At 45.9% G+C, this 24,132-nt stretch overlaps 1 protein-coding gene and 1 non-coding gene across 2 annotated transcripts in view; one reads left to right on the top strand and one right to left on the bottom strand.

Annotated features, from left to right (window-relative positions):
• FAM135B (family with sequence similarity 135 member B) overlaps window positions 1–24,132 on the top strand; it is a 161,948-nt gene that overhangs the window by 5,385 nt on the left and 132,431 nt on the right. The window lies entirely within an intron of this gene.
• Window positions 219–324, bottom strand: LOC117308777 (U6 spliceosomal RNA). Its single transcript, XR_004522958.1, has one exon. It is a non-coding gene; the product is annotated as a U6 spliceosomal RNA (small nuclear RNA).

Genomic DNA, 24,132 nt, shown 5'->3' with positions numbered 1-24,132 from the left:
TATCTTTACTTTGCTAGGTTTCACTCCTTGGCTACATATTCAGGCATATAGGCCGCTCTGGGAAACATCAGTACTCAAGGTGTGTGTGTGTGTGTGTGTGTGTGTGTGTGTGTGTGTGTGTGTGTGTGTGTGTGTGTGTGTGTGTGTGTGTGTGTGTGTGTGTGTGTGTGTGTGTGTGTGTGTGTGTGTGTGTGTGTGTGTGTGTATCATCAGACCTCAGACATACGGAACGCTTCGCGAATTTGCGCGTCATCCTTGTGCAGGGGCCCTGCTGTCTTCTCTGTATAGTTCCAGTTTTAGTATGTGTGCGGCCGAAGCGAGCACTAAAACAACATTTTAAATAATTATTCCTGTGGAGGGTGAACAGACGTCAGTTGCCCAAGGGCTTATGTAGATGGACCTCCTGGATTATTTTTCTAGCAAATCCACATTCCTGTTAACAATTACCCTGTCCCATTTTTTTTTTCCTGTTTTTTTCCCTTTGAATCTGTGACTTCATAAGCCTGCTGCTTTAAGCCTTTTATCCTCTTAACCCCTGGCTGAGGACATGCTCAGCAGATCTGTAAAGAAAAGCTCCTTCCAGGGGGCTGAGAGCTGGCCTGCCGAGATTAAAATGTCTCTGGTGAGCTCAGAACCACCCACAGGGCCTAATAACCTCGGGGAGGAATAAAGGCGGAACAGAAAGCCAATGGATAGTGTGGTCCTTTCTAGTTTTGTGCTCACAGGTCCTCGCTCAGGCCTCTCAAGGAGAACGACAGGGCACGTGGTCATGGACGTGGTGTAGAGGGCAGAGCAGAGACCCAGATCTGGTCTAAGACACAGAGACCTTGGATCTATCTGCACGTCTTCTGCAACTAGCAGGGTACCCGTGGGCGAGTTACTTTCTCGGTTTCCTTACTTGTTTTGCAGGATCTCTATTGGAAGTCATGAGGTGATATTTGTAAAGCAGCTAGTTAGAGAGCCAGGCCTGGCAGTGCTGCCAAAGTGGGCCAAGCCCTCTCTGGCCTTTCTGTCCCATTGATTACAGTGCAAACTCTGCACCAGACGGTCCTCGGCTGGTCAGTGCCAGGGCTGGAGCAGACCACTGGCCTGGTCGGACTCTGGACTGGGTGATCCTTTTTATATTTTAAGCAGTTATTTAAATTCATCGCTACTAATCTCCCAGGAAGAGGTCTCCTTGCCAGTCGGAAACCTAATGGACTCCATGCGGATTTGTATTGGCCTCAATGGGGGAAATTCTGCTTTCTCTTCTTTATCTCATTTTTGGAATCTATAAAGTGAAAATGCCACAGTTCTTTTCTTCTGCCTTTATTGAGATGTAATTGACGTATAATATTGTGTAAGTTTAAGGTGTATGTGTGATGATTTCATGTATGTATATATCGTGAAAGGATTACAATACGGTTAGTTCAGACATCCCTCAGCTCAGATAGTTACCATTGTGTGTGTGTGTGTGTGTTTGTGTGAGATCATTTAAGATCTACTCTCTTACTAGCTTTCCAATACACAGTACATATCTAAAGAAATAATAGCTTTAGGGAAACTCGTGAGATACTATAGTCAATAGAGTTATACTGAACTATAGGATGTTTCTTTTCTAGAAGGGTCTTTGAGTGGATCTCGGGTCAGAGTAGAAGATATAAGAGAGTGAAGTCCTTAACTGCTCTGGTTTCATTCCCAACTGTTGTCAAATGTCGCTCAAAAGCAATTTTAAATGCATTTCATCGTTTTCTCATTTTAAACTTTCAATAGCCGTCATACAGAGTGAAGTCAGAAAGAGAAAAACAAATATCATATATTAATGCATATATGTGGAATCTGAGAACATTGATATAGTCGATCTTATTTACAAAGCAGAAATAGAGACACAGACGTAGAGAACAAACGTATGAACTGGGAGATTGGGATTGACATATATACACTATTGATGCTAGGTATAAAATAGGTAACTAATGAAAACCTACAGTATAGCACAGGGAACTCTACTCAGTGCTCTGTGGTGACCTAAATGGGAAGGAAATCCACAAAAGAGGGAATATATGTATATGTATAGCTGATTCACTTTGCTGTACAATAGAAACTAACACAGCATTGTAAAGCAACTATACGCCAATAAAAATTAAAAAAATAAACTTTCAATAGCACACACATATAGTTTTGCCTAGTGAAAGAATTATGGTGACATTTTCATCCTTGTACTTTTCCTTATTTTTCACAATATACATATCACTTTTGTAATCAGAACCCTCTCTCTCTCTCTCTCTCTCTCTCTCTCTCTCTCTATATATATATATATATATATATAATCATCCAACAGAGTGAGGGAGGAAATGATCGTCACCCTAACAGTCCTCGTTTAATCTCAAATCTCTGTTCCATCTCGTCTTAGACTTCCGCAGAAAGCATTTTACAAAGCTCAGAGGAATTAAACACTGATTAAGAATCTTCAGGGCATCAGGCAGGGAATCTCCACCTTTTGAGTAGAGGAACATTTGTGAACCGTGGGAATCTAAAAATCTCCCACGTCACTGATGTCTGGGTCTCCATGGCCTCACAGATCCCAGGAATTGGCACTCAGGTCACTGCAGTTACTGTTTGGGAAAAGAAAAGACATGCCTGGAAGGTTGGTTCTTTGCTGCTCCTCCTAAAAGTAGGCAGAACTTTGCTTTCATCGGCATGCTGTGCTCCCAGAAAGGGTGAAATTCTATGCTGTCTCTGAAAAAATCTCTTTAGTGTCATTGCATGAAACTTTTATGTTTCAACCCACTAGAATCAACCAGAATTTATTTGGAGTAGAAAATTATAAAATTCTCTATTATTACAAATAGCTTCACGTAACCCCACAATTCTACAAGGGATGTAGTATTATCCCTAAATCATAGAGGAAGCAGAGCCTGACATGGGTTCCAAGTCTGGCTCAGTTTTGCACATTGTGCAGGTGGCCAGGTGGAGGGTTTCTTGCGGGGATGCCTGCACCCCAGAGTCCTTGCATTTGCTTTCTACTTCACGAGGCATGTCTTGTTTGGCTTGGGCAGACGAGGGTGTTCCGATGTTACGATGACTGCCCCTACCTCCAGCTTCTTTAACCGCTTGCACTTCTGCAAACAGCACAACTACAGAGCACGACTTCCCCTTCTGCTCAGACTTCCTTTCCTGGCCGCCTGGCATCTATCTGGATGTTTTCCTTGAATAATCAGGGGATGATGTACTGGGAATTGAATCCTTCCAGCCAAAGACTGACAGACCCCAGAGGCATTTGCTTAACCAAATCTATTCACACTTCTTTGACAAAAGATCCTTCCGTAAATAGAATCCTCGGAGAAGATCTCTTGCCCGCCCCCCTTTTTCTACCCATTAACGCTTTCTCTACCGTCATCTTTCTCAAGAAGGAGTATGTAGCATCCCTCCCACGCAGCTCTTGCACAAATTGCCCCTTGTAAAACAGACCCAAGGTCGCCTCTTGTTCTTTTATTTATTTCCTCATTAATTTACCCATTCTGGAGACTTTGAGCGCTTGCTCCTGTTGGCTCTGTCCTAGGAATTCTGGGCAGAACATTGAGAAAGAGCCGTGAACTCAAGTTGTTTCCAACGTGCTATGGGAGAAAGAGATGTGAGTTAATAAAGTGATGTCAGAAATGGAACAAAAAAGCACGGACAAGGTCCTAAGGTGCTGAGGGAGGACAGGGATACCATCTCCTCCCTCGGGAGGCATCACGACAGGTTACGCAGAAGACGGGGGTTCTACTGGTCAGGCGAAGGCTGGAGGGGAATCTCAGTCAGTGAGAACAGCATGTGCAAAGGCCTGGGGATGATAAAGGTCATGGCATCCCTGGGAAATGCCACACTGCTGAAGAGGGCTCCCTAGAGGTGGTGTTTTTGATGGAGTGGGAGAGGCGGAATTGCACTCTGTTGATCAAGGAGGGTGAAGAAACCATATAAGTAAGGGAATTTCTTGATGATTTGTGTTGTAAAAATGATGCTTTGGAAGCAAAGAGGATGGCAGGTGGGGTGGGGAAAAATAATGACAGTGGTGAGGACAGCTCAGACGGAGAATAGTTGAAAAATCTTGAAGCAGTGGAATGGGAAGAATTGGTGCTTTAATGTCATGTTACGGGGGAGAGAAGTCAGAGTGATAGTCAGTTGCGCCCTTGGGTGAATTGGTACATAAAGTCGAGGAGGGGTAGGACCAGGCAGCCAGAGGTGACGTGAGTCTAGAGGTCCGGAGGCAGTGGGGTATCTGAGTCCAGAGACCAGGTAGGAATCAGGGCTGGGATTTGTCTGCTCATGGGCATAACTGAGCCCGCGTGAAATCATTCAGTAACTTGTGACACTTTGTGAGCTCAGACTGTGTGCCAGGACCTTTACTCTGTCAACTCACTTGATGCTATTGATAGCTCTATGAGCTAGGTATCATTACGTTCATTTTACAGATGGGTAAACGGAAGCTCCAGGACGCCTGGCTATCCCAGGGCAGAGTCAAGGTTTGAATTCATGGCTCTTTGCCTCCAAAGCCAGTATTATCAACACTGTTTTTTTATTCTGTTGGCGCGACCAGACTCCAAGAGAAAAATCACGATTTAAGCACAATTGGGTGGAAATGCAGACTAAGGCGTTTGAACTTTCTCCTCTAAGGATGTTACAGGAGGGGTGAGTATGAAATGTTTGAAGGAGGGGAGGATCAGATTTGGGTTAGAACACCCTTTGGCTTAAGCGTGGAGAATGCAGGCACTGCCTGACAGGTAGTTGGCACTCACACATTTGAATTCCTAGTCGTTGGTTGAGGTTACTTATCTGAACCGGGCCCTGATGAAGGAGACGTTTACTGAGCAGTGTGACAAAGACGTTTCTCATCACACTCCAAATCCTATCGGTTGGTAGTTTCTGAGGTTTGTATAAAGCTCAAATCCCACCACTGATTTCTCTCTTCAGATGACTTAGTGAGCTCCAGACCCATAAGAAACAGTAATGAAATGGAACCAATGTCCTTTGTAGCTGGGAGAGCTCCTAATACTCTCACAGGGCAGGGTATTGACACAACAGATGGAGCAAATAAGGATTAGGCGTAGATGCCCAAATGGGATTTCTTCTGGCCTCTGTCTGCCCCAGCTGAGATAAATCTTTACACTCAAGTGTTCAGAGACAGAGGAGGGAGAGGGAAGGAGAGAAGATGAATGGATACCTTGGGTCCAGGAGGGGCCCAGAATTTATAGGCTGAGCTGTACTTAACTGAATACGAAGAATAAATGGCAGATAGAAGACTGTGCATGGCCCTTGATACTTATTGTCTATTATTAAAATACATTCCTTTCAGTATTTAACCCATCAATTTGGCAGTGCTTTCCTACACTCACTTCCTGGGTCACCCGGTCCCATGGATTTAAATACTACCTGTGAGCCACTGGCTTCCCAGTTTATGTCACCAATTTCTGCTCTCTTCCATACTTCAGATTTGTCCTGTAGGTGTTCTCCATCCATTGTCATCTTGCTGTCTAAAAGGCATCTTAAACTTGACCTATCCGAACCAAAAACCTGATCTCCTGCCCTCCCAAACCTCTTCCATCAAACAGCCCCATCTCAGTCAACTCCATCCTTCTAGGTGTTGAAGCCAACATCTTAGAGCAATTCCTGACTTCCTTCTCTCTCATACCTCTTGTCCACTTCATCCAGAAATAGTATTGACTCTATCTTCCAAATTTATGCAGAATATGACATTTCTCACCTCTATTGCTAATATGTTGGTTTTAGCCATTGTCACGTCTGTCCCATCTGGATTTGCACAATAATCTTCCCCATCTGATCCCCCTGATGCTACCCTTGCTCATCTCTAGCCCCCTTACAACACAGAAGCCAGATGGTCCTTGCAAAGCATAAGTCAGACTGTGATGCTCCTCTGTTCTAACTCTCTGTTCTCCAATTTACTATGAGTAAAGCCAGAATGACTTACTCTTTCCCTCATTGGCTCACCTCCTGCCATAAGAGTCTGTCTCATTTTTTTTTTAATTAAGTAATTATTTATTTAGTTTTGGCTGCATTGGGTCTTCGTTGCTGCATGTGGGCTTTCTCTAGTTGTGGCGAGCGGGGGCTACTCTTTGTTGCGGTGCGCGGGCTTCTCATTGCGGTGGCTTCTCTTGTTGCGGAGCACCGGCTCTAGGTGCGCGGGCTTCAGTAGTTGCGGCACGTGGACTCAGTAGTTGTGGCTCGCGGGCTGTAGAGCACAGGCTCAGTAGTTGTGGCGTATGGGCTTAGTTGTTCTGCGGCATGTGGGATCTTCCGGGACCAGGACTCGAACCCGTGTCCCCTGCATTGGCACCACTGCACCACCAGGGAAGCCCTCATGATAGTCTCTTTGTAGTTTCTTGATAATGTCGGGCATGGAACCTTTGCACTGGCTGTTCCCATTTCATGGAATGCTCTCCCATCAACTCTTTCAAGTTTACTTACTATATAAATAAGGATACTGGGTGCAGAGAAAGGGTACTTTGCCTTGCAGTAGTTAGGCAGCTGGGCAGTGGAAGAATCTGCTGAGGATCTCAGATTTCCTGATTCCTAATCAAGACCTTTTTTCTCACAATCAAAAAAAAAAAAATCCCGAAGTGTGTTCCATGGAATCTTAGTCTCTAGTGGCAGCCTGCCATAGTCGTCTCTTGGGATTTTCCTTGCAACAATATTCTTTACTCATCATGTCACAGATGTGTGCACACGTGCATGCACAAGTATGTGTGTGTGTGCAGGTGTGCACACACGTGGAGTGGGCTGTGTGATGCTCGTGTTCTAAATAGCATCCCTTTGAGATTGCTCTTTCTCCCATGCTGTCATCCATTCATCAAAAGGGTAGACTTGCAAAATTGTCTGAAGTTGGAGTTGATTAGTGCGGGGTATGGTGCATTGCTTTGTGTCCTGTTTTGTCTGGAAGCCTTCTTCTGAATAATACAGAAATATGAATGTTGATGTAGGTGAAGGAAACAGGTAACATTTATTACCATCTGTTTGTAATAAGAACTTCCTGTGGGATTTCTCGTTTATGTCTTTGAGATATCATGTGAATGAGTAAACTTCTTAGATGAGGCCACAGGGACATTCAGAGGGCTTTGCTCAGTGGCTGGGATGTGGGCTCTGGTGTCAGAGTGTCTGAGTGTGGTTCCCGGTCCCAAGCCCTCAGAGCAATATGGTCCTGGACAAATGACTTCTTCTCTCCACATCTGAAAAACAGATAATGATAGTATCTGCCTCCTATGGTTTTTGGGAACGAAAAATTACATGTGTGTGTATTGTTCTCGATGATTTTGAGCTATCTAATTATTATTGATCATCATCATCATTATGGTTACTACACAGTTTGCCTGAGGGAGCCCTACTGCTGGTGAGTGTCAGTACGGGATTTAAGCCTGCCTCTGGCCCACTGCGAAGCTGATACAGTCTTGTACGTGCTCTGCATTGCTGGCTCCACGTTGCTTATCTCAGCCTGAAGAAGGGGCCACAAAACTACCTCTCTTGAGAATTTGTCCATTTGTCTATCAACATAACCGTCCGTTCATTCCCCCATTCATTCTTCCTCTCATCATGCATATATCAAATAGGTAAAAGGTGGCCCAACCTATGTAAATACTGGGGAATTAAACAAACGAACAGAAAAAGAAACAAAAAATGAATCAACCTAAGCTTAGTCCTTGAGGTATCCTAGGGACTGAACTAGGCCTTTTATCTCCATCATGTCATCTAATTATCCTGGAGAAGCAGATATTATATTTCCCATTTTACACATGGGCAAACAGCCTTTGACAAACACTAAAATAAAATCACTGAAGCCGTGTAGGCTGCTAATGGTTCCATTCCAAGTCTGTCTCACTTCCAATCCCATGTTCTTTCTCTGAAGCCACTCTGCTTCCCTTCCAAAACCCACATCCGGACCCCTACCTCCAAAGGTCTTCCTGGGGACTCAAGAAATAAGAAAACTCAGAGATGCACCACTCATTCTGTTTGCAGTAATTTCACAAGTTTCGTTAGTCCAGACCTTGAGAAGGACCTGCCCAGCTCACTCATCTTGACTTGCATTGTCCAGTCCTGGTGCCAGAGGGAAGCTGGGTGTTGCTGTCTCCTCTCTGCTCTGGTCAGACCTCAGGGACTTTGAATTCCACTCCATGTATCAGATCCAGGACATCTGGAAGCGTGTTGACAAACCTGAGTACCTTAAGCCTGCAAATGAAGCCCCATCTCTACCCAACAAGGAGTAATTGAACGAATTAGAAAGGATTCAGAATTGTGTGTTCACCATTTAGAGATCACTAATGGCCTCCCAGGAAAAGGAATTAGATGCACCATTAGTTTCTTCAAAGGTCAGAACTAAGACCCTGGGAGTGAAAGGAAGAAATAATTTAAGTACTTGATGTCAGGAACCGTTTTCTAATGGAAAGGTCTTCAAAGGGCAGGGCTGCTTTGAGCATCATGGGTGCCCCTCCCCCTGAAGTGGGGTCAAGATGGTTGAGAGTCTTGGGAAGCTATGTATTTGGTGAGAACAAGGTGACGATGTATTCGATCAGAAATCTTCGAACGTTTTTAAAAACCTTTGACTTCCTTTCCTCAGAGTGAATCTTAAAGGAAAGCCTGATATATAAAAGGAAAAAGTGGAACTGGTTTGGTTGACGTTTCACGGGGTGCAACCTCCGAGGCTGCGCGTCATATCATGGGGGCATCACTGCATCTACTTGAAAACCTTTGGAAAAACAACAGTAAAGGTAGTAACCACTGTACTGGCTAATGTTTATTAAACACTGAACCTGGAACTCTTCTAGGCTTTGTATTTATTACCTCATTCAGGTCTTCAAACAATCCCATGAAGTCGGGGCTAGGATTCTGTCACTGTCATGTAGGTGAAAGAACGGAGGGTCACACAGGTGATGGGCCTCATTTGAGTTGACACTGCTGGGCTCAGGCAGAGCCGGGCTGTATGTTACGACATAGATTCAGGGTCTCTAAGGTCATGCCAATTCTTACGAGTCTCTGATTCTCCCAGGACTGGTGTGTCTGCGTCAGGTCCCAACTAGCCAACCCCTGGAGACATGTAAGCAGAGCAGATGGTGGGTTGAGGGCTGCTACCCGGATTATCTAAAAAGCAATTTAAAAATCTCAGGAGACCGCAAGACGGCTGTTCGCTGGGGAAGCAGCAGGTTGTCCCTTTCTGCGGGCGCAGCGCTAACTGGGCACCGTTCCGTGTTGGCTCTTCTTTCCTGGGATCTTTCTGAAGCCTGGGTTTCCATGCACGATGCACCAGCAGAGATGACCTGTAGGACTTTTAAGCCTCAGTGTGATAGTTCAAAGGATTCAAGACTTCCTGTAAGCATTGTCACCCCTTTTGTCCTCTGACTTTGACAGCGAATCGTGGGCTTGTGGTTCGTTGATGCCACAGGAAGTGATGCTTTGTGTTTTGAAGAGCTGAGGTCTACTTCCACTCTTTTGTCTAGAAAGCACCTGGGAGGACAAGGACATGGCATTAGCAGGGTCCTGCTCTGAAAACTTCCATCTCCCCCACGAGCAGCCAGCTCCTCTTGGAGAAGATGTCTTCCTACTGCAGACCTGTCATCACCACCCTTCATTTATTCTTTCTTTTGCTCATTTATGTATTCACTCGTCAACACCTATGCGCCAGTCATGGTGCTAGATACTAGGGACCCAGAAGTGATGAACACGAGACCTTTCCATTGAGCTGCCAACTCCTTGCGGTAGAAACAGACACACATTATTGGGCAGTGTGACTGTGATGAGCATTTGCGAGCTCCTGCTCCATGCCAGGCCCTCTGCTGAGCACTTTGCATGATCTTACTTAATCTGCACAGAAACTGAGGCAAGTCCAATCCGCACCCACCTTCTAAAATGGGGAAACTGAGGCCGTAGAAGTTGTGCCAAGCAATATGGGAAGTCTTCTGTGGCAGAATCTGGTTTGCCCTTGGAGAATTCGGGAAAGACTGAGAGTCAAGGATTGGGGTCCCTGATCCTTTTGAGGTGTCAGATGTTTTAGTCGATCATTGGGTAGTTTGGGGCAGGGAGGGGCTTGAGATAGAGCTGGACAGGAAGCTGGGTTAATATCGCCAAGTTCTCCAAAGGGGTTTGCGTCAGTATACAGGGACCACCACATTGTTCGACCAAGAATCCTCTTGTGATTCTGGCTGCTAACTTGCCTCCCAGCCACCCTGTGCATTAGGGATTAGCCAGGGTTTTGTATGTTCTGTTGCCTCCAAGCTTTGCATTTGCCCCTACGACTGCTAGGAACATCCTTTTTGTCTGCAGTGCTCTCCCTGCTCACTCCTGCTCGGGTTTTTTGTCTCTTCTAGGATATCACCTATCTCAGGAGACTTTCTTATGGCTTATCGTGGTCAGGAGGCTCCTCCAGGCTTTCCTTTGTCCTACCGCTAGCGCTGACCACCTCTCCATTACCTCCAGGGGCCTGACATCCGGGTTCCATCCATTCCTGGTTCCCAGGCTTGCCTCTCAGGGCTGGCACAGAGTGGAGCTCAATGAAAGCTTATTGAGAAATAGACGATTTGGGTTGAAATATTTGGACACTCCCCATCTATGTATTGAACAATAAAACAGTATTTATTGAGGGCCGACTGTGTAGTCGACACAGTTCTGGATGCCATGTTCATGGTTATGACCTGAGCAAAACAGTCCCTGCTCTCACAGAGCACTGGTCCAGTGGGCGAGACAGTCATTACATCTAAACTCCCTTTTCTAAGTAGCCAGTTCGGCATGAAATACGTGCTATGATGTAAAGTGCAGGTGGCCATAGGAAATATGACAGGAGATGCCTCATTTAGAATGAGGGCTCAGGAGAGATGTCTTGGAGGAAGGAACGTTTAAAAGGAGACTTGAAAGTTAATTAAAAAATAGCTAAGTTTGAGTGGGAGGAAAGAGGCTGAACAAAGGGCAGGCATGAGGCCCCAGGAAGGGACAGCTTAGTCCAGGGAATGAAGTAAGGCCACTGCGGCTGCTGGAAGGTGAACTCGAACCAGATTCTCTTAGGTGTTACTGCTTTTGCTCAGACTTTCCCAAAAATAAATATATGTGTATATTAATTAATTATTAATCATCTCTGTCCTTGATAAAGTCTTGAATGAACAGAGAATTTATTCCACTGCAGTATTAGATTGTGTAGCGGCAACACTGTTTCATCAACAGAAGAAGCTAAAGGGCTGTGCATAAGTTTTTGTTACTATGTACCACCTCTGTTGTTCTTCTAAAGCAAGTATTCATGTATCAGTGCTTAAACCATATTCTCTCTGTGTTTGATTTTAAATTATATTTTTAAAAATTATACTTTTATATATGAATATATATATGAATTGTAGTTTTATATATGAATATATATATGAATTATATATTTTTTAAAAGTACCAGATTCTGCACGGCCTCGTTGCGCCATTGAGGATCTTCCATTGTATCCCATTGGGCACCTCCCTTTGAGAAGGGAGGCAGCCACACACAATCGAACCTCAGAGTCATTCTTGACACTGCTTATGCCTCAGGCAATGCTTTTGACTTTCCTTCATGAGATACCCCAGACCCAACCCAAGCCTCTGTCATCTCTGTGCAGATGCCTTTCACTGCCTCTGCCTAGTCTCTGCTTCCTCCCTGTTCCCACTCTTCCCTCTGTGGTTCACACAGCAGCCTGAGGGTCCTTTTAAGACCGAAGCCATGCCACTCTCTCACTTCGTCCCAGCCTACCCTTCCCCCTCCCCGTGTCCTCAAGTCCATTCTCTATGTCTGTGTCTTTATTCCTGTCCTACCCCTAGGTTCTTCAGAACCATTTTTTTCTTTCTAAGATTCCATATATATGTGTTAGCATAGCACAGGGAGACCAGCTCGGTGCTTTGTGACCACCTAGAGGGATGGGATAGGGAGGGTGGGAGGGAGACGCAAGAGGGAGGAGATGTGGGGATATATGTATATGTATAGCTAATTCACTTTGTTATAAAGCAGAAACTAACATGCCATTGTAAAGCAATTATACTCCAATAAAGATATTAAAAAATAAATAAAGATGGTGATCATCTGCTTACGGAAAAAAAAAAAAGACCTAAGCCAGGGAGTGTCACTTCTCTGCCTAAAACTAGTGACTTGACGCCGCATTTCCCTCAGGGCAGCAGCCCAAGTCCTCATGATGGCCTATGAGGCCCTTCCTGACACTCTGGCCACCTGCCTGTTCCTCCAGCATCCTCCCCCCCAGCCTGGGGCCTTTGGGGCATCTTCCTCCATCTGGAACGTTCTTCCCTAGTACGTCCGCAAAGCACAACCTCTCACCTCCGTTAAGTCTTTGTTCTTGTCACCTTCTCTCATCACACTTGAAGTCTGCAGCTTCTGCCAGTGGAACCCTCTTTTCCCTCATCATCTTTCAACGTACCATGGACGTAACTCGTTTGCCGTGTTTTTATTTATTTGATCCTCCCGCTGAAATGTAAGCTGTACAGATGCAGGGATCTTTATCTGTTCCTTTCACTGATGAATCTCAGTGCTTAGGATACTCCCCAACAGTGAGTACCTTCTTCAACTATTCTTCATGGTGCAAACTTTTAAGGGAGAAAAAAAATGCAGGCACACCTTACAAGAATCAGTGCAGGTCATTGCAGCGTGGAACTTAAGGAAGAAAAGGTTACTGGTCTCTGAACATAAAGACGTCATTGCAGTTGCTTCTGAATCTCTTGCCTGCATGTTTGCGAGAATTTGTGGTGTGTGCACCCATGTTTGTGAGCATGTATGGTTTTAGTCATGCATGTTTCCAGGTGCACATGCCTGTGGTCATGTGTGCCTACAGTAGTGGGCATGCATGGGCACACACACGTCTGTGGCATGCATCGCTGTGGGCATGCATGGTTGCGTGTGTGCATGTCTGTGGGCACATGTGCGCACTTGTTTAAACAAATGGATTAGCAGACATGCCTGAATGCTGTCATGCAGAACCAGGGACTCTGGACTTTGGGGGAGGGACCCTGCTTCTGTCGTTTCTCATGTCCTTCCCCTGAGTCGTTCTTTAATTATCCACCTCAATGTGCTGAAAGTGAAGTGTCTGCTGAGTGTCCTGGTCTTCTGCTCAGCTGCGCTCTCAGACGTCTTCTCCTGTCCCAGGGGTTTGCGTGGCTGAGTTCTAAGAACAGTGTGATCACCAGCGGCCCTTTAGAGTCGCCTGGAGGACTCTTTGGCACAAACACAGTTTAAAGCATCTTCCTCTCAGATCTGGAAGGAGGCGGTGCCTTTTGGGACCTTGCGGCTGGCGGCGCTCACTCAGAGGTCAAAGCAGGGTTGAACGGACCTGCTGCCCGGGAGAGGAGGAGCTCCGGGGACGGGTCCTTCATCCCTCGGTGGCTGCAGAGGAGACACTTCAAGCTTCTGGCTCTCCGTTTCCTCGTCTGTCACTCACGTCTGGACCCGCACACTGTGGGTCTGGAATTGCATCCTGGCTCTGCCTCTCCCCAGCTGGAGAGAGAGCTGGTGTCATCTCTCTGAGCTCAGTCTGTATTCTGTGTATCATAAGAAGAGGCATCTCGTGGTGTTCTTGTAGAATCAGATAGGTGAAGACACGTGGAGGTCTTAGCGCCGTGCTCGGCACATTGCAGGCCTTCCCAGTGGTAATCAGTGACAGAGTTAAGTGACAGGCAAAGTGCTTTTCACATCTGCTGGCTTGAGAACACCAAGAACGTCTTAAATAACTTTGCAGCCCCTGCATGTTAAACAGCATCTAGTGCAGGGTAGGGATTTGTTAAAGGTTCACTATAAAACATAATGAAACGTTGCAGAATTAGCACCTTCCCCTTTTCTCCCTTGGGGAGGTTAACGCCCTCCCTGCTGAGGGAGGGCTTGAATGACGGACTAAGACATTTACGTTTATGCTTTAGGGGCAGGAAGGGGGCGATGGCAGGGGACGTGGGCCCAATTATGTCTGAGGGCAGACATCTTCAGGAGGTTATTGAAGTGGCCAAATCTTCATTCACTCATTCAATTTATCAGACACCGTTTTCTCCCATTTAAAAAAATCGTGGTAAGCACACATTACAAAAATGTACCTTTTAACCATTTTTGAAGTATACGGTTCTGTGGCTGTCCGTACATTCACGTTGTTGTGTGCCCGTCACCACCACCCATCTCCAGAGCGATCTCATCTTCTATGTATTATCTGCGTATATCTATGTTTGTATACAGAGATATGTACACATACATGCACACACACTGATGCAAGCGTTTTAAAGAAGAATAAGATTATATTGTACACACGGAACACATTTTTTTTTCCAACTGTTTACTCGCAGTTGAATGGATGAATATTTTCTGAGGGGCTCTACAGTCAAAGGCTGAGGGACAAGAAAATGCAAAAGTATTACCAGAGCGATATCGCCAGAATGAGCTGGAGGCCAGGATCCAGAACTTGGTGGGTTCAGGACTGAGTCACTCACTCATCCCCCCAGATGAAGAAGTCAGAGAAGTAGGCCGTAGAAATCAATACGGCACATGTTCTTCTAGCAAGGAGCTCACGGTCTGGGGCCTGGCTTAAGCAGGAGCAATCCAAGTATTCATCCTTTCCTCATCGGTTCTTTGAGGGACTGCTGGGTGCCAGGTGTTGTGCTGGGGTTTTGGCCTGAACAGGAAGGAGCAGGATATCCTTGCCCCTCACAGGGCATGGCCTCACCAGGGAAGGTCCACCTGGAGAGCAAGCATTGGAGATGCAGTGTCACCAGCCGACCCTCTGGAGCCCCAGGCACATAGAGAACAGGGGATGGGTGATGGACGGTACCTTACTCTGCAGGTGTCGGGGGCCAGGGATGGGGAACCTTTGAGTTGAGTCCTGACAAATGAGGACAGTTGGAGGTGTTTCAGGCTGTCATCGCAAGGAAGGGGAGTGACACCTGCAAAGGTGTTGATGTGCGGAAGAGTAGGAGGCATTCACAACAGCACATTTTATACCAGAAGCAGAGGCCGATGATGTCAGGATAGAGAGCAGACTTGTGGTTGCCAGAGGGGAGGGGTGGGGGAGGGATGGGTTGGGAGTTTGGGATGAGCAGACGCAAACTATTATCTGTAGGATGGCTAAACAACAAGGTCCTACTGTAGAACACAAGGAACTATATTCAATATCCTGGGATAAACCGTAGTGGAAAAGAATATGAAAAAGTATGTATATGGACGGATAACTGAATCACTTTGATGTATAGCAGAAATTAACACAACATGGTAGATCAACTATACTTCAATAAGATAAATTTTAAAAAAAGATGATAGGAGAGAAGAAGAGACATCTGATGCAGAATAAGGAGTCAGAACTTGAGAAAAGGCAGATCCTGTGCAGAGGAATCTGGTCTCAGGTTTAGCTGTCCCAGGCAGGGGTTGGAATTGTCTTTCTTCCACGAACTGGTTTGGAGGCTAATTCCAGAAGGTCCCTGACTATGGGATGTTCGCTTATCTTTCCATGGGTCACTGAGCCCTTTGAGATATCCTGTGATTCAGTAACATTCTGCAATGTTATTTTTTTCTCAAAGTGTTTTTAAGGTTTGTTGAAGGACTGTCATTCTAATATATATATATATACACACACACACACAATATATATATATTATTCTAAAATATATATATATATATATATATATATATATATATATATATAATTTCTTTCCAAATCCCAACTGTAGAGTTATCTCTTACGGAGGATTGGGAGGTAAGAGTGTCACCACTCACCCTGTTTTATTCGAGGTCATCTCCCTTCCACCATCTTCCTAAAGAAACATCACACAGATATCCAGAAAGCACTACCAGCCCTGTTGCTTTGGGTGTAGCTCAACGACTTTTAAGGCTTCTCATTTCTCCTCTGCTGTATTAGGAGTCCAGTTAAATTGGTTTGGAGTTCAGTGGGCTCCTAACTCCTGCATGGGTGGACTGTACTCAGTGTTCACTTTTGTCTCCTCCCTGCCCCCGTAATAGAAGACCACACACACCTTCACCCCAGGTCTTCACATGTCAGGGTTAATGGCATCACAGTCCAGCTGTTGCCTGAACTCAGGCGGGACAGAGTGGTAGAGAGGATGAGCGTGGTCTCTGCAACCAGATCTGGGTCCAAATCCCAGTTCTATCATGTCACCAGGTGGGCTGGTTTTACCTTGACTTTCAGGTTCATCTCCTGTAAACTGGGTACCTCAGCAGTATGACTGCCAGGGTTGAATGGTGTAATTTATGTGACAGCATCCATCCCAGCGCCCGGCGCCTGTAAGTGCTCTCTGACACCTCTCCATCAACCCTTGCTACTGCAGCACACCCCCTCACCACTCCTCTGCAGCACATGTGACAACATAATCTGAAGTGGCCAGGCTCATTTACCCTCCATACCTTTGCTGGTCTCTTTACCTGGGACGAGAGGTAGATCACCCTTCTTTTTGTCATCTGCTGGTTTCTTTCTGAACTCCTTCTTTCCTTTAAAACTGAGTTCAAATGTTCCTGATTCCTTGAGAGGCAGGTTAAAGAAACAGATTGCAGCAGATGTTAACAGATTTTTCTTGCAGCCCTGAGAGTGTCAGCATCATTCTAATGCTGGAAGCAGAGAGAATTCTGGGCCATCAGGTTTGGCTCACAGAGAAGCAGGTGTCCTCATGGATCTTCCCACCCAGGCTCTGCAGAAATACGAATGTCCCTTATTCTTGCAGACCAAAGGGGTCACTCTTGGACTAAAGTAGGGGGTCATCTGGGCTGCCGGGATGTGGCACCCCAGCCTTGGACCTAGAGCCAGGCAGCCCAAGTGCAAATCCAAGCTTAGATCCCTCCCGCTGAGGATCTCATCAATCAGAAGACCAAGATGACAGTCGTTAGTTGCACCTGTCCTTTGCTCTTTTTCTTGCCAATAAGCAGAAACATGGCTCACAGCCCCAGCTGGAAATTGCAGGGTTGTGTAGAGCACTGCAAAAGGATTCTCCAGCAGATTGGAGCAGGAATTTAGTTTTGGCTTTCAGACTTCAGGTCAGTCTCCTCACTGAACACCTGGACAGAAAGACCTGGAGACATTAGGTGACTTGCCTAAGGTCACATGTGACTCGCTGGCAGCAAGGGCTCTAGGACCTTTTGACCACATGACATGGGACTATCCTTTCACCAAGGAATATCCCATCCCAGCCTACCAGGGGGCTCTCTGCGTGCTGGTGTCCATCTCAGAGTTCTCATGGGGCTCACTGCAGTTCTGTTGTTTTTCTTTACCCCAACTTCAACTCAGCCTGCTATAAAAGAAGTGGAACCAAGCGAACAAAATCCAGGGCTTTGGGAACACAGCAGGTCACTCAAGTGTAAAGTCTTTTTTTCAAGTTTTCACTCATTTGTCATCAGTGTGAGGTGATTAAGGATTGACTGTGCTATGCTCAACATTGGAAGACCTTTCTGTAGTGTGGGGTTATGTGGTTCAAAGAATCTGACAAACCTTGATTTTCTTTCTTTCTTTATTTTAAAATTTATTTATTTATTTTTGGCTGTGTTGGGTCTTTGTTGCTGCGGCGAGCGTGGGCTACTCTTTGGTGCTGTGCACGGGCTTCTCATTGCGGTGGCTTCTCTTGCACGGGCTCTAGGCGCGTGGGCTTCAGTAGTTGTGGCACGCGGGCTCAGTAGTTCCTGCACGCAGGCTCTGGAGTGCAGGCTCAGTAGTTGTGGCACACGGGCTTAGCTGCTCCGCGGCATGTGGGATTTTCCCGGACCAGGGCTTGAACCCGTGTCGCCTGCACTGGCAGGCGGATTCTTAACCACTGCGCCACCAGGGAAGTCCCTGACAAACCTTGATTTTAAATCCCAGCTCTGCTGCTTCTTTGCTGTGTGGCCTTGGGGAAGTCAGTCAACCTGTCTGAACCTCTTTCCTCATCTGTAATCTCAGATAACGACTACTTTTAGACCTGCTTTTAAAAGGAAGTGAAACTGTTTTCTGTCATCCTGAAGATAGTAGGACCATTTTATTTCTTGAGAACTTAAATCATAAAGTAAACTATTTGGGGTTTGCACATTTTAGATGAAAATCATGCAAAGATCCTTAATTAGTACCCTGTACGCCTGAGTCAAATGGCAAAATGCATACCAACGAGGCATGCAATATATATATATATATATATATATATACACAGCGTGTTTATGATTTATGTCATTCATTTCTCAGCTCTTTATGTTTTAGTGACTCTGTGTGAAGTCAGCAAACATTTCTTAGCACCCACTGTGCGTGACATGCCAAGGACACAGGAGAAAAAATGACAGATTTATTGAGAAGGGCTGACAGCTCACTCTGGAGATGATTGATTGCCTGAAACTTCCAGGATACAAGTCTTGCTAAGAAAAAGTGGGGTGGGGAGAGAACATGGGCTTTGAGGATGGGCGGAGCGGTTCTCAATCCCTGCTCAGCTCGTCATGAGCAGCGGAGCCTTGGGAACGCCACTTAGCCTCTGTGAACCTGTTTCCTTTATTAATAAAATGAAGCTGACCGCAGCTAGGTGGTTCACTGACGCCTAGAGGGAAGGTGTCCTCTTGGACTGAGCAGTGGCACACGGCAGGGTCAGTGCTTGGTAGCTAGAAGTTGTGCTCGTTGCCTTTGGACAGGGCAGCACCTTCCAGCAGGACAGTGTTGAGGATTGCGACCGTGCAGTAGGTTCTCTCCTGTGTCATCTGCAGATTCAGAGATGCCTGGAGCTTCTCTGCTTCTTCCCTGTAGGCCCTGCCCTTGCAGATGTTGGTTGGGTGTTTGCCTTGCCCAGTCTTCAAGGGCAAGGGGGACACCGGAAGTGGTGGATTGCTATCCCAAGACGGTTGACATTGCCCTGAACTGCATACACCAGCAGCCGGAGCTTTGAACTCAAGGAACCTTGATTATAGATTAAGGGAAAAACGTAAGAAAAGGCAACTGATAGTAAAATTGAGCAGCTGGTGCTGGCTGCGGAAATAAGAGCAGATGCCTTGGCTTTATAGTCAGAGAAGTGGCGGGGTTGAGGGTGATTGGTGGTAGGGAGGGAGAGACAGAGAGAGACAGAGAGAGAGAGAGAGAGAGAGAGAGAGAGAGAGGTTGGAGAGTTTGCTTAGGGAGAGATTGAGCAAACACAGCCCATCAAAGAGCAGTCTATTTACCCACCAGGGTGAGGGGCATCTCCGGTTCAAGCTAGCCTTCCTGGGTTCAGTTCATCACAGCTTTATTAAGCCGCCTCTGAATTCTGCTCTTAAACATCTGACATTCTTTTCCCTTTTGTCTATTTGTTCAATTCACTTAACATTTAGATAGTGTCATCTGTCTGTTAATCTTCCTGACCCAGGTCTTCTTCCTTACACTGAGCCCAGGGCTTGTCCAGACCTGCTAATCATGTTTGTATTAACAGTCACAACTATGGCCAGAGTGCAGAGCCTTGGCTGGGCGTGGGACTGTCTTCTTCACACCCACTGCCTCTTCTGAGCCTCACAGCCAACCCGAGAGGCAAACCTCCCGCTTTTCCAAGTCTTTCCGACCCTGAGTCCTTGCTTTCTGCCCCACTCCTCACTGCCAGCTGGCGGGGAGTTCTCCAGTGACAGTTGGCCTCACAGAATGATCTTTTGGTTTCAAACGCCTCCCCCATTGTAATTACAGAGCACATCTCTTAGCCAAATGGAGCTAAGGGACTTCTTTATTGTGGTTCCGTCTGAACAGTTTTGCAGAAGTAAGGATTTGATGGATGAGGAAATGGACATCTCTACGCAGACAAGGAAATCCCTTGAAATCTCCAGAATGCCTTCAAGCTCCTGTGAGTTTTTATATCAAAAGGCAATTAAGAGGCAGAGCAGCTGAGGGAAGACAATTAACCAAGGTGGTGATGATGTATTTTCTTTTTTTAAAAAAATTTTATTTTTTATTTTTAGTTGCGTTGGGTGTTTGTTGCTGCGCGCGGGCTTTCTCCAGCTGCGGCGAGCAGGGGCTATTCTTCGTTGCGGTCCGTGGGCTTCTCATTGCGGTGGCTTCTCTTGTTTCGGAGCACGGGCTCTAGGCGCATGGGCTTCAGTAGTTGTGGCACGCGGGTTCAGTAGTTGTGGCTTGCGGGCTCTAGAGTGCAGGCTCAGTAGTTGTGGTGCATGGGCTTAGTTGATCCACGGCATGTGGGATCTTCCGGGACCAGGGCTCGAACCCTTGTCCCCTGCATTGTCAGGTGGATTCTTAACCACTGTGCCACCAGGGAAGCCCAATGGTGTCTTTTCAAAAGAGACACGTTCTGATGGAAAGGGCTGGAAACTGGTCAGGGATTCTTTCTCCGAGAACAGTTGGCAAGTGTGTTTATTTGTCTATCTCTGTCTATACATCCATCATCTGTCAAGCTGTTTTTAATGCAAGTTTAGTACCCACTTACCCTTCGTCATAGCCCATGCATGATATATGACTCACACCAGATTACTTGTGTTTTTTCAGAACGGAAGCAGGGTAGCAGGTGACATCGTCCAAAACGATGTTTGAAGCATCTTGTATTTTCTGAGTACACACGGTGTGCAGGCACCTTTCATACATTATCACATTTATTCTTACAACAGACCTACCAGAGGGGTGTCGCTATGCATCTTTGACCAATGAAGAAACTGAGGCTCAGAGAGGTGAAATAATTTTCCTAATGTCACAGCCCTGGCAGGTGGCAGCGCCAGGATTCACACTCAGGTTGGACTCCAAAGATTGTTCATTCCCAGTGTAGCACAATGCCTTCCACAAAACTGTCTTTATTAAAATAATAATGGTAATAATTACATTAATTCAGCTGGTAATTATTAAAGACTTCTTTTGTGCTGTGCTAAACTTTTTTTATGTCACCCTCAGGTGACACTATGAGTTGGGTCTAATTGTTTATCTACACATTACAAGAGAGGAAATGGTAGCTCAGGAATGTTAAATAACTTTCCTAAGGTCACACAGCTGGGAGGTGATGAATGTGGGACTTAAACCAAGCTCTGTTTGATTTCACAGTCGGTACCTTTAACCACGCCACTTACACACTCTGGGTGTTGGAGGAGGGCTATCTTGGGCCATCTGTTTATATAGTAGCAGATATTAGAGTAAATTATTTCGGAAATATCTGTTTGTAGTTCCTCATTCCCTATCCTGCATTCTAGCCAGACTTAGCTCCCCACTATTCCCATACGCGCTCTCCAGGAACCACCCCTCTGCAGGTCTCCAAGCCGCTCTTCCACCTTAAAATTTCATTGCATCTTCCCAGCATGGCCAAGACCTACCCATTCTTCAAGGGTGAGCCGAGATGGCGCTAAGCTTCATCAGTACTAACCTACACTTGTGAAATGGGTCAAAGCCTAAAGAGGTCAGGTGAACTCACGTGCGACCATGTGCAACGTGAACACAATTCCATCATAGAGCACCCCGGTCTGCCCGGATCTCAGTCATGCTCTGGGTCAAAGCCTGCGCTCTAATACCAAAGAAGCACACTGTGATTCTGCGGAACATGGGTCCAGCCTTGTTACCCGGAGACCAGCATTATAAGGAGGACCTGCTGAAGATGGGTGGCATTCAAGATACTGCCTTGGGCTCTAGCCACTGTGCTGTCTTCACTGGCCTTGACTCTTAGCTCCCACTTCTGTTTCTTGACGTGTGAGGTCTCTCCTGTGTGCTGTGCTCCTTTTAAGGACCAGTTTTAATTCACTTCTGCCTTGGATAGACCCCTGCATCCTACTGAAAGCGACATCTCCCAATCTGAGCTAACCTTGCCCTTTACCTCATCCTCTCGAAAACTGAGAGCCTCCTTATGAAGAGAATTATTGTTTGCGACGTCGGCTTTCATCTCTGCTAGACTGTAAGCTCCTCGAGGACAGGGGCTGTTCTATCATCCATCTCTGGGTCCTCAGCCCCTATCTTGACGCCTTGTACCTGGCTTTGGTCAATTGACCATAAGTGAGTAGGAAGAATATGAATAAAGTGTACAGAAAACTTGCAACGCATTTTTCCATTATCATCACTGGCATGACTTCTTGTTTGGGCTCTTCACGCTATTATGAGTCATCATTGGACCCCACTTACATTTGCTGGTGACCAGTGTATATATGAGTTGACCTTAACTGGAAGAATATATATATATATATATATATATATATATAATTTTTGGAGTTATATAGCTGTGAGCTTGCATCCTAATACTAGTTATAAGCTGTAAGTCTATGAGCATATAGTTTCATTTTTTTGAGCTTCAGTTTCCTCAAAGGAATAGTGGAGGAGAAAATGATCATTTATGAGTACTGTCCAGGTAGAACGTGACATTGTATGGAAAACGCCTGGTACGGTGCCTGACTCAGCTTGGCTTGTAAGAACGGGTGGCTTCCTTTATTCTCGCTGTGATATTGTGGTTGTTACTGTTAATATTTATGGAGTATCTAAAGCAACGATAAGATAATTTGCTCCTCTATGTATACAAGATATTATCACTTAATACCAACATATATCCTAGAATTCAATTATGTCCAAATATATCGGTACGATGGGTTGGAAAATGCACCAAAGTGAGCAGTCTTGTGTTCTAGTGCGGACTCTGCAAACTAGCTTGGTGGGCTTGGCGATCACCTTCCGATTTGCTGAGTCTACTTCCCAATGGCAACATCTAGATAAGCCACTATTTTAATAATTACAATTATAGTTTGAAAAGGAATTGGTGCTTCCCACGTCTCATGCACTGTGCCAGGCGCTCTCCCTGTAGGGTCCCCTTTGTTCCTCACGACCATTGATTTTTAAGATGAGGAAACCAAAGCCCAGAGAGGTCAAATGAATTGCTCAAGATCACGCACCTCGTAAGAGGTGAGTCGGTATTTAACACCTGGTCTGTGTGAGGTACAAGCCAGAGCTCTGAGGTTCCACCACGTGTTTTCATTCCGTGCCTCTGGTCCCTGTACACAAAAGACCTGTGAGTTGTGTTTGCTCCCCAACCCTGCCCCCAGCCTCTGACATCTTGGACCTCGTTGCTGGATCAGGTCTTGCCCATTAGAAAAATTCTCTCTGCAGATACCCTCGGCCCAGTGTGATATTGCACAGCACATTTTCTGGTCTGCGGTTTTAAATCACCCATGTCATTTAAAGCTGTGTGAGAAGCTTGAAAGCCTGCTTCCACCCAACGTCATTTAATCCACGCGACACAAACGTGAAGAAAATAAAATGCTGCCTGCCGTCAAAAAGAGAACCTATACCCGTCGAGTATGCACTGGTGCCGGGCATCTCTGATGACATCCTGTCCCACATTGGCTCTCGAGAGGGAACCTTCATTTTACCTGCAGATGGTGCTTTTGTGGGTGACATAGAGACTGGCGCTGGCAACACTGACACATGGCCACTCATGCACATTAGAACCCCCATGTGGGTTGACTCGTTAGGTAGGAACAACAGGTCCAGCGGCCAGTGTGAATGAAAACGGCAGCGGGAGATGCCAGGATGGGGAAGCACGTTTGTTTCAGTGTTCCAGCGCTCTGCAACCTCGTTTTTGATAGATAGCATTTCCAACTAGGCTACTTGTGTTGCGGCTTCGAGTTCCTAAAGTGGCCTGCTTTTATGAACAGGAGCATTTGTTTGTGAGCCTATTTGGGTTGGTACGTAAAAATAACAATAGCAAAAATAATACCCGTGATTTCCTGCAGTCCACTGTTGCTCTGCACCGTGGCTTTTATTTCTTTCGATATCAACTCTGGAAGGGAACTGACAGCCCCTTTGCAAATGAGAAAACTGAAGTTCAGAGAGTTTAAATTGTCTTCAGTCACACAAAAACATCGTTATCGCGGCTGTAGTTTGGTTTTGGTTTTTAATGTGAATAAGAAGAGGTGAAAATAGGGGAGGAATTATAGATATTTCGTTCTGACTTGCAAGTCTGTATTCAAAGGGCACGCATCTTGTGAAGGTCATTCTTCTTCCAGCTCGTAGGAGAATTATCCCAGGAACCTAACTGGTATAGCGTTATTCACTGAGGTGTCTCTGAGCAGTAAGATAGATTTTTCCAGAAGCCTCGGCAGTTTGAGTCCCACCCAACGGTGACTTTCTTGGAATTTTTCCAAAGTGCCCGCTTCTTTACTCTGTTCAGGTTTCAGATTCCCTTTCTTTAAAAGAATGGAGTGGTGATGGTACCAAGAGGAGGGGGCAGCAGTGGTGTGCTGATGAATGTT

This window comes from Tursiops truncatus, chromosome 17 (genome assembly GCF_011762595.2).
Source record: "Tursiops truncatus isolate mTurTru1 chromosome 17, mTurTru1.mat.Y, whole genome shotgun sequence".
NCBI classification, from domain to species: domain Eukaryota; kingdom Metazoa; phylum Chordata; class Mammalia; order Artiodactyla; family Delphinidae; genus Tursiops; species Tursiops truncatus.
Note: the sequence above shows the minus strand (reverse complement) of the source record. Positions and strands in the feature narration are given on the sequence as shown.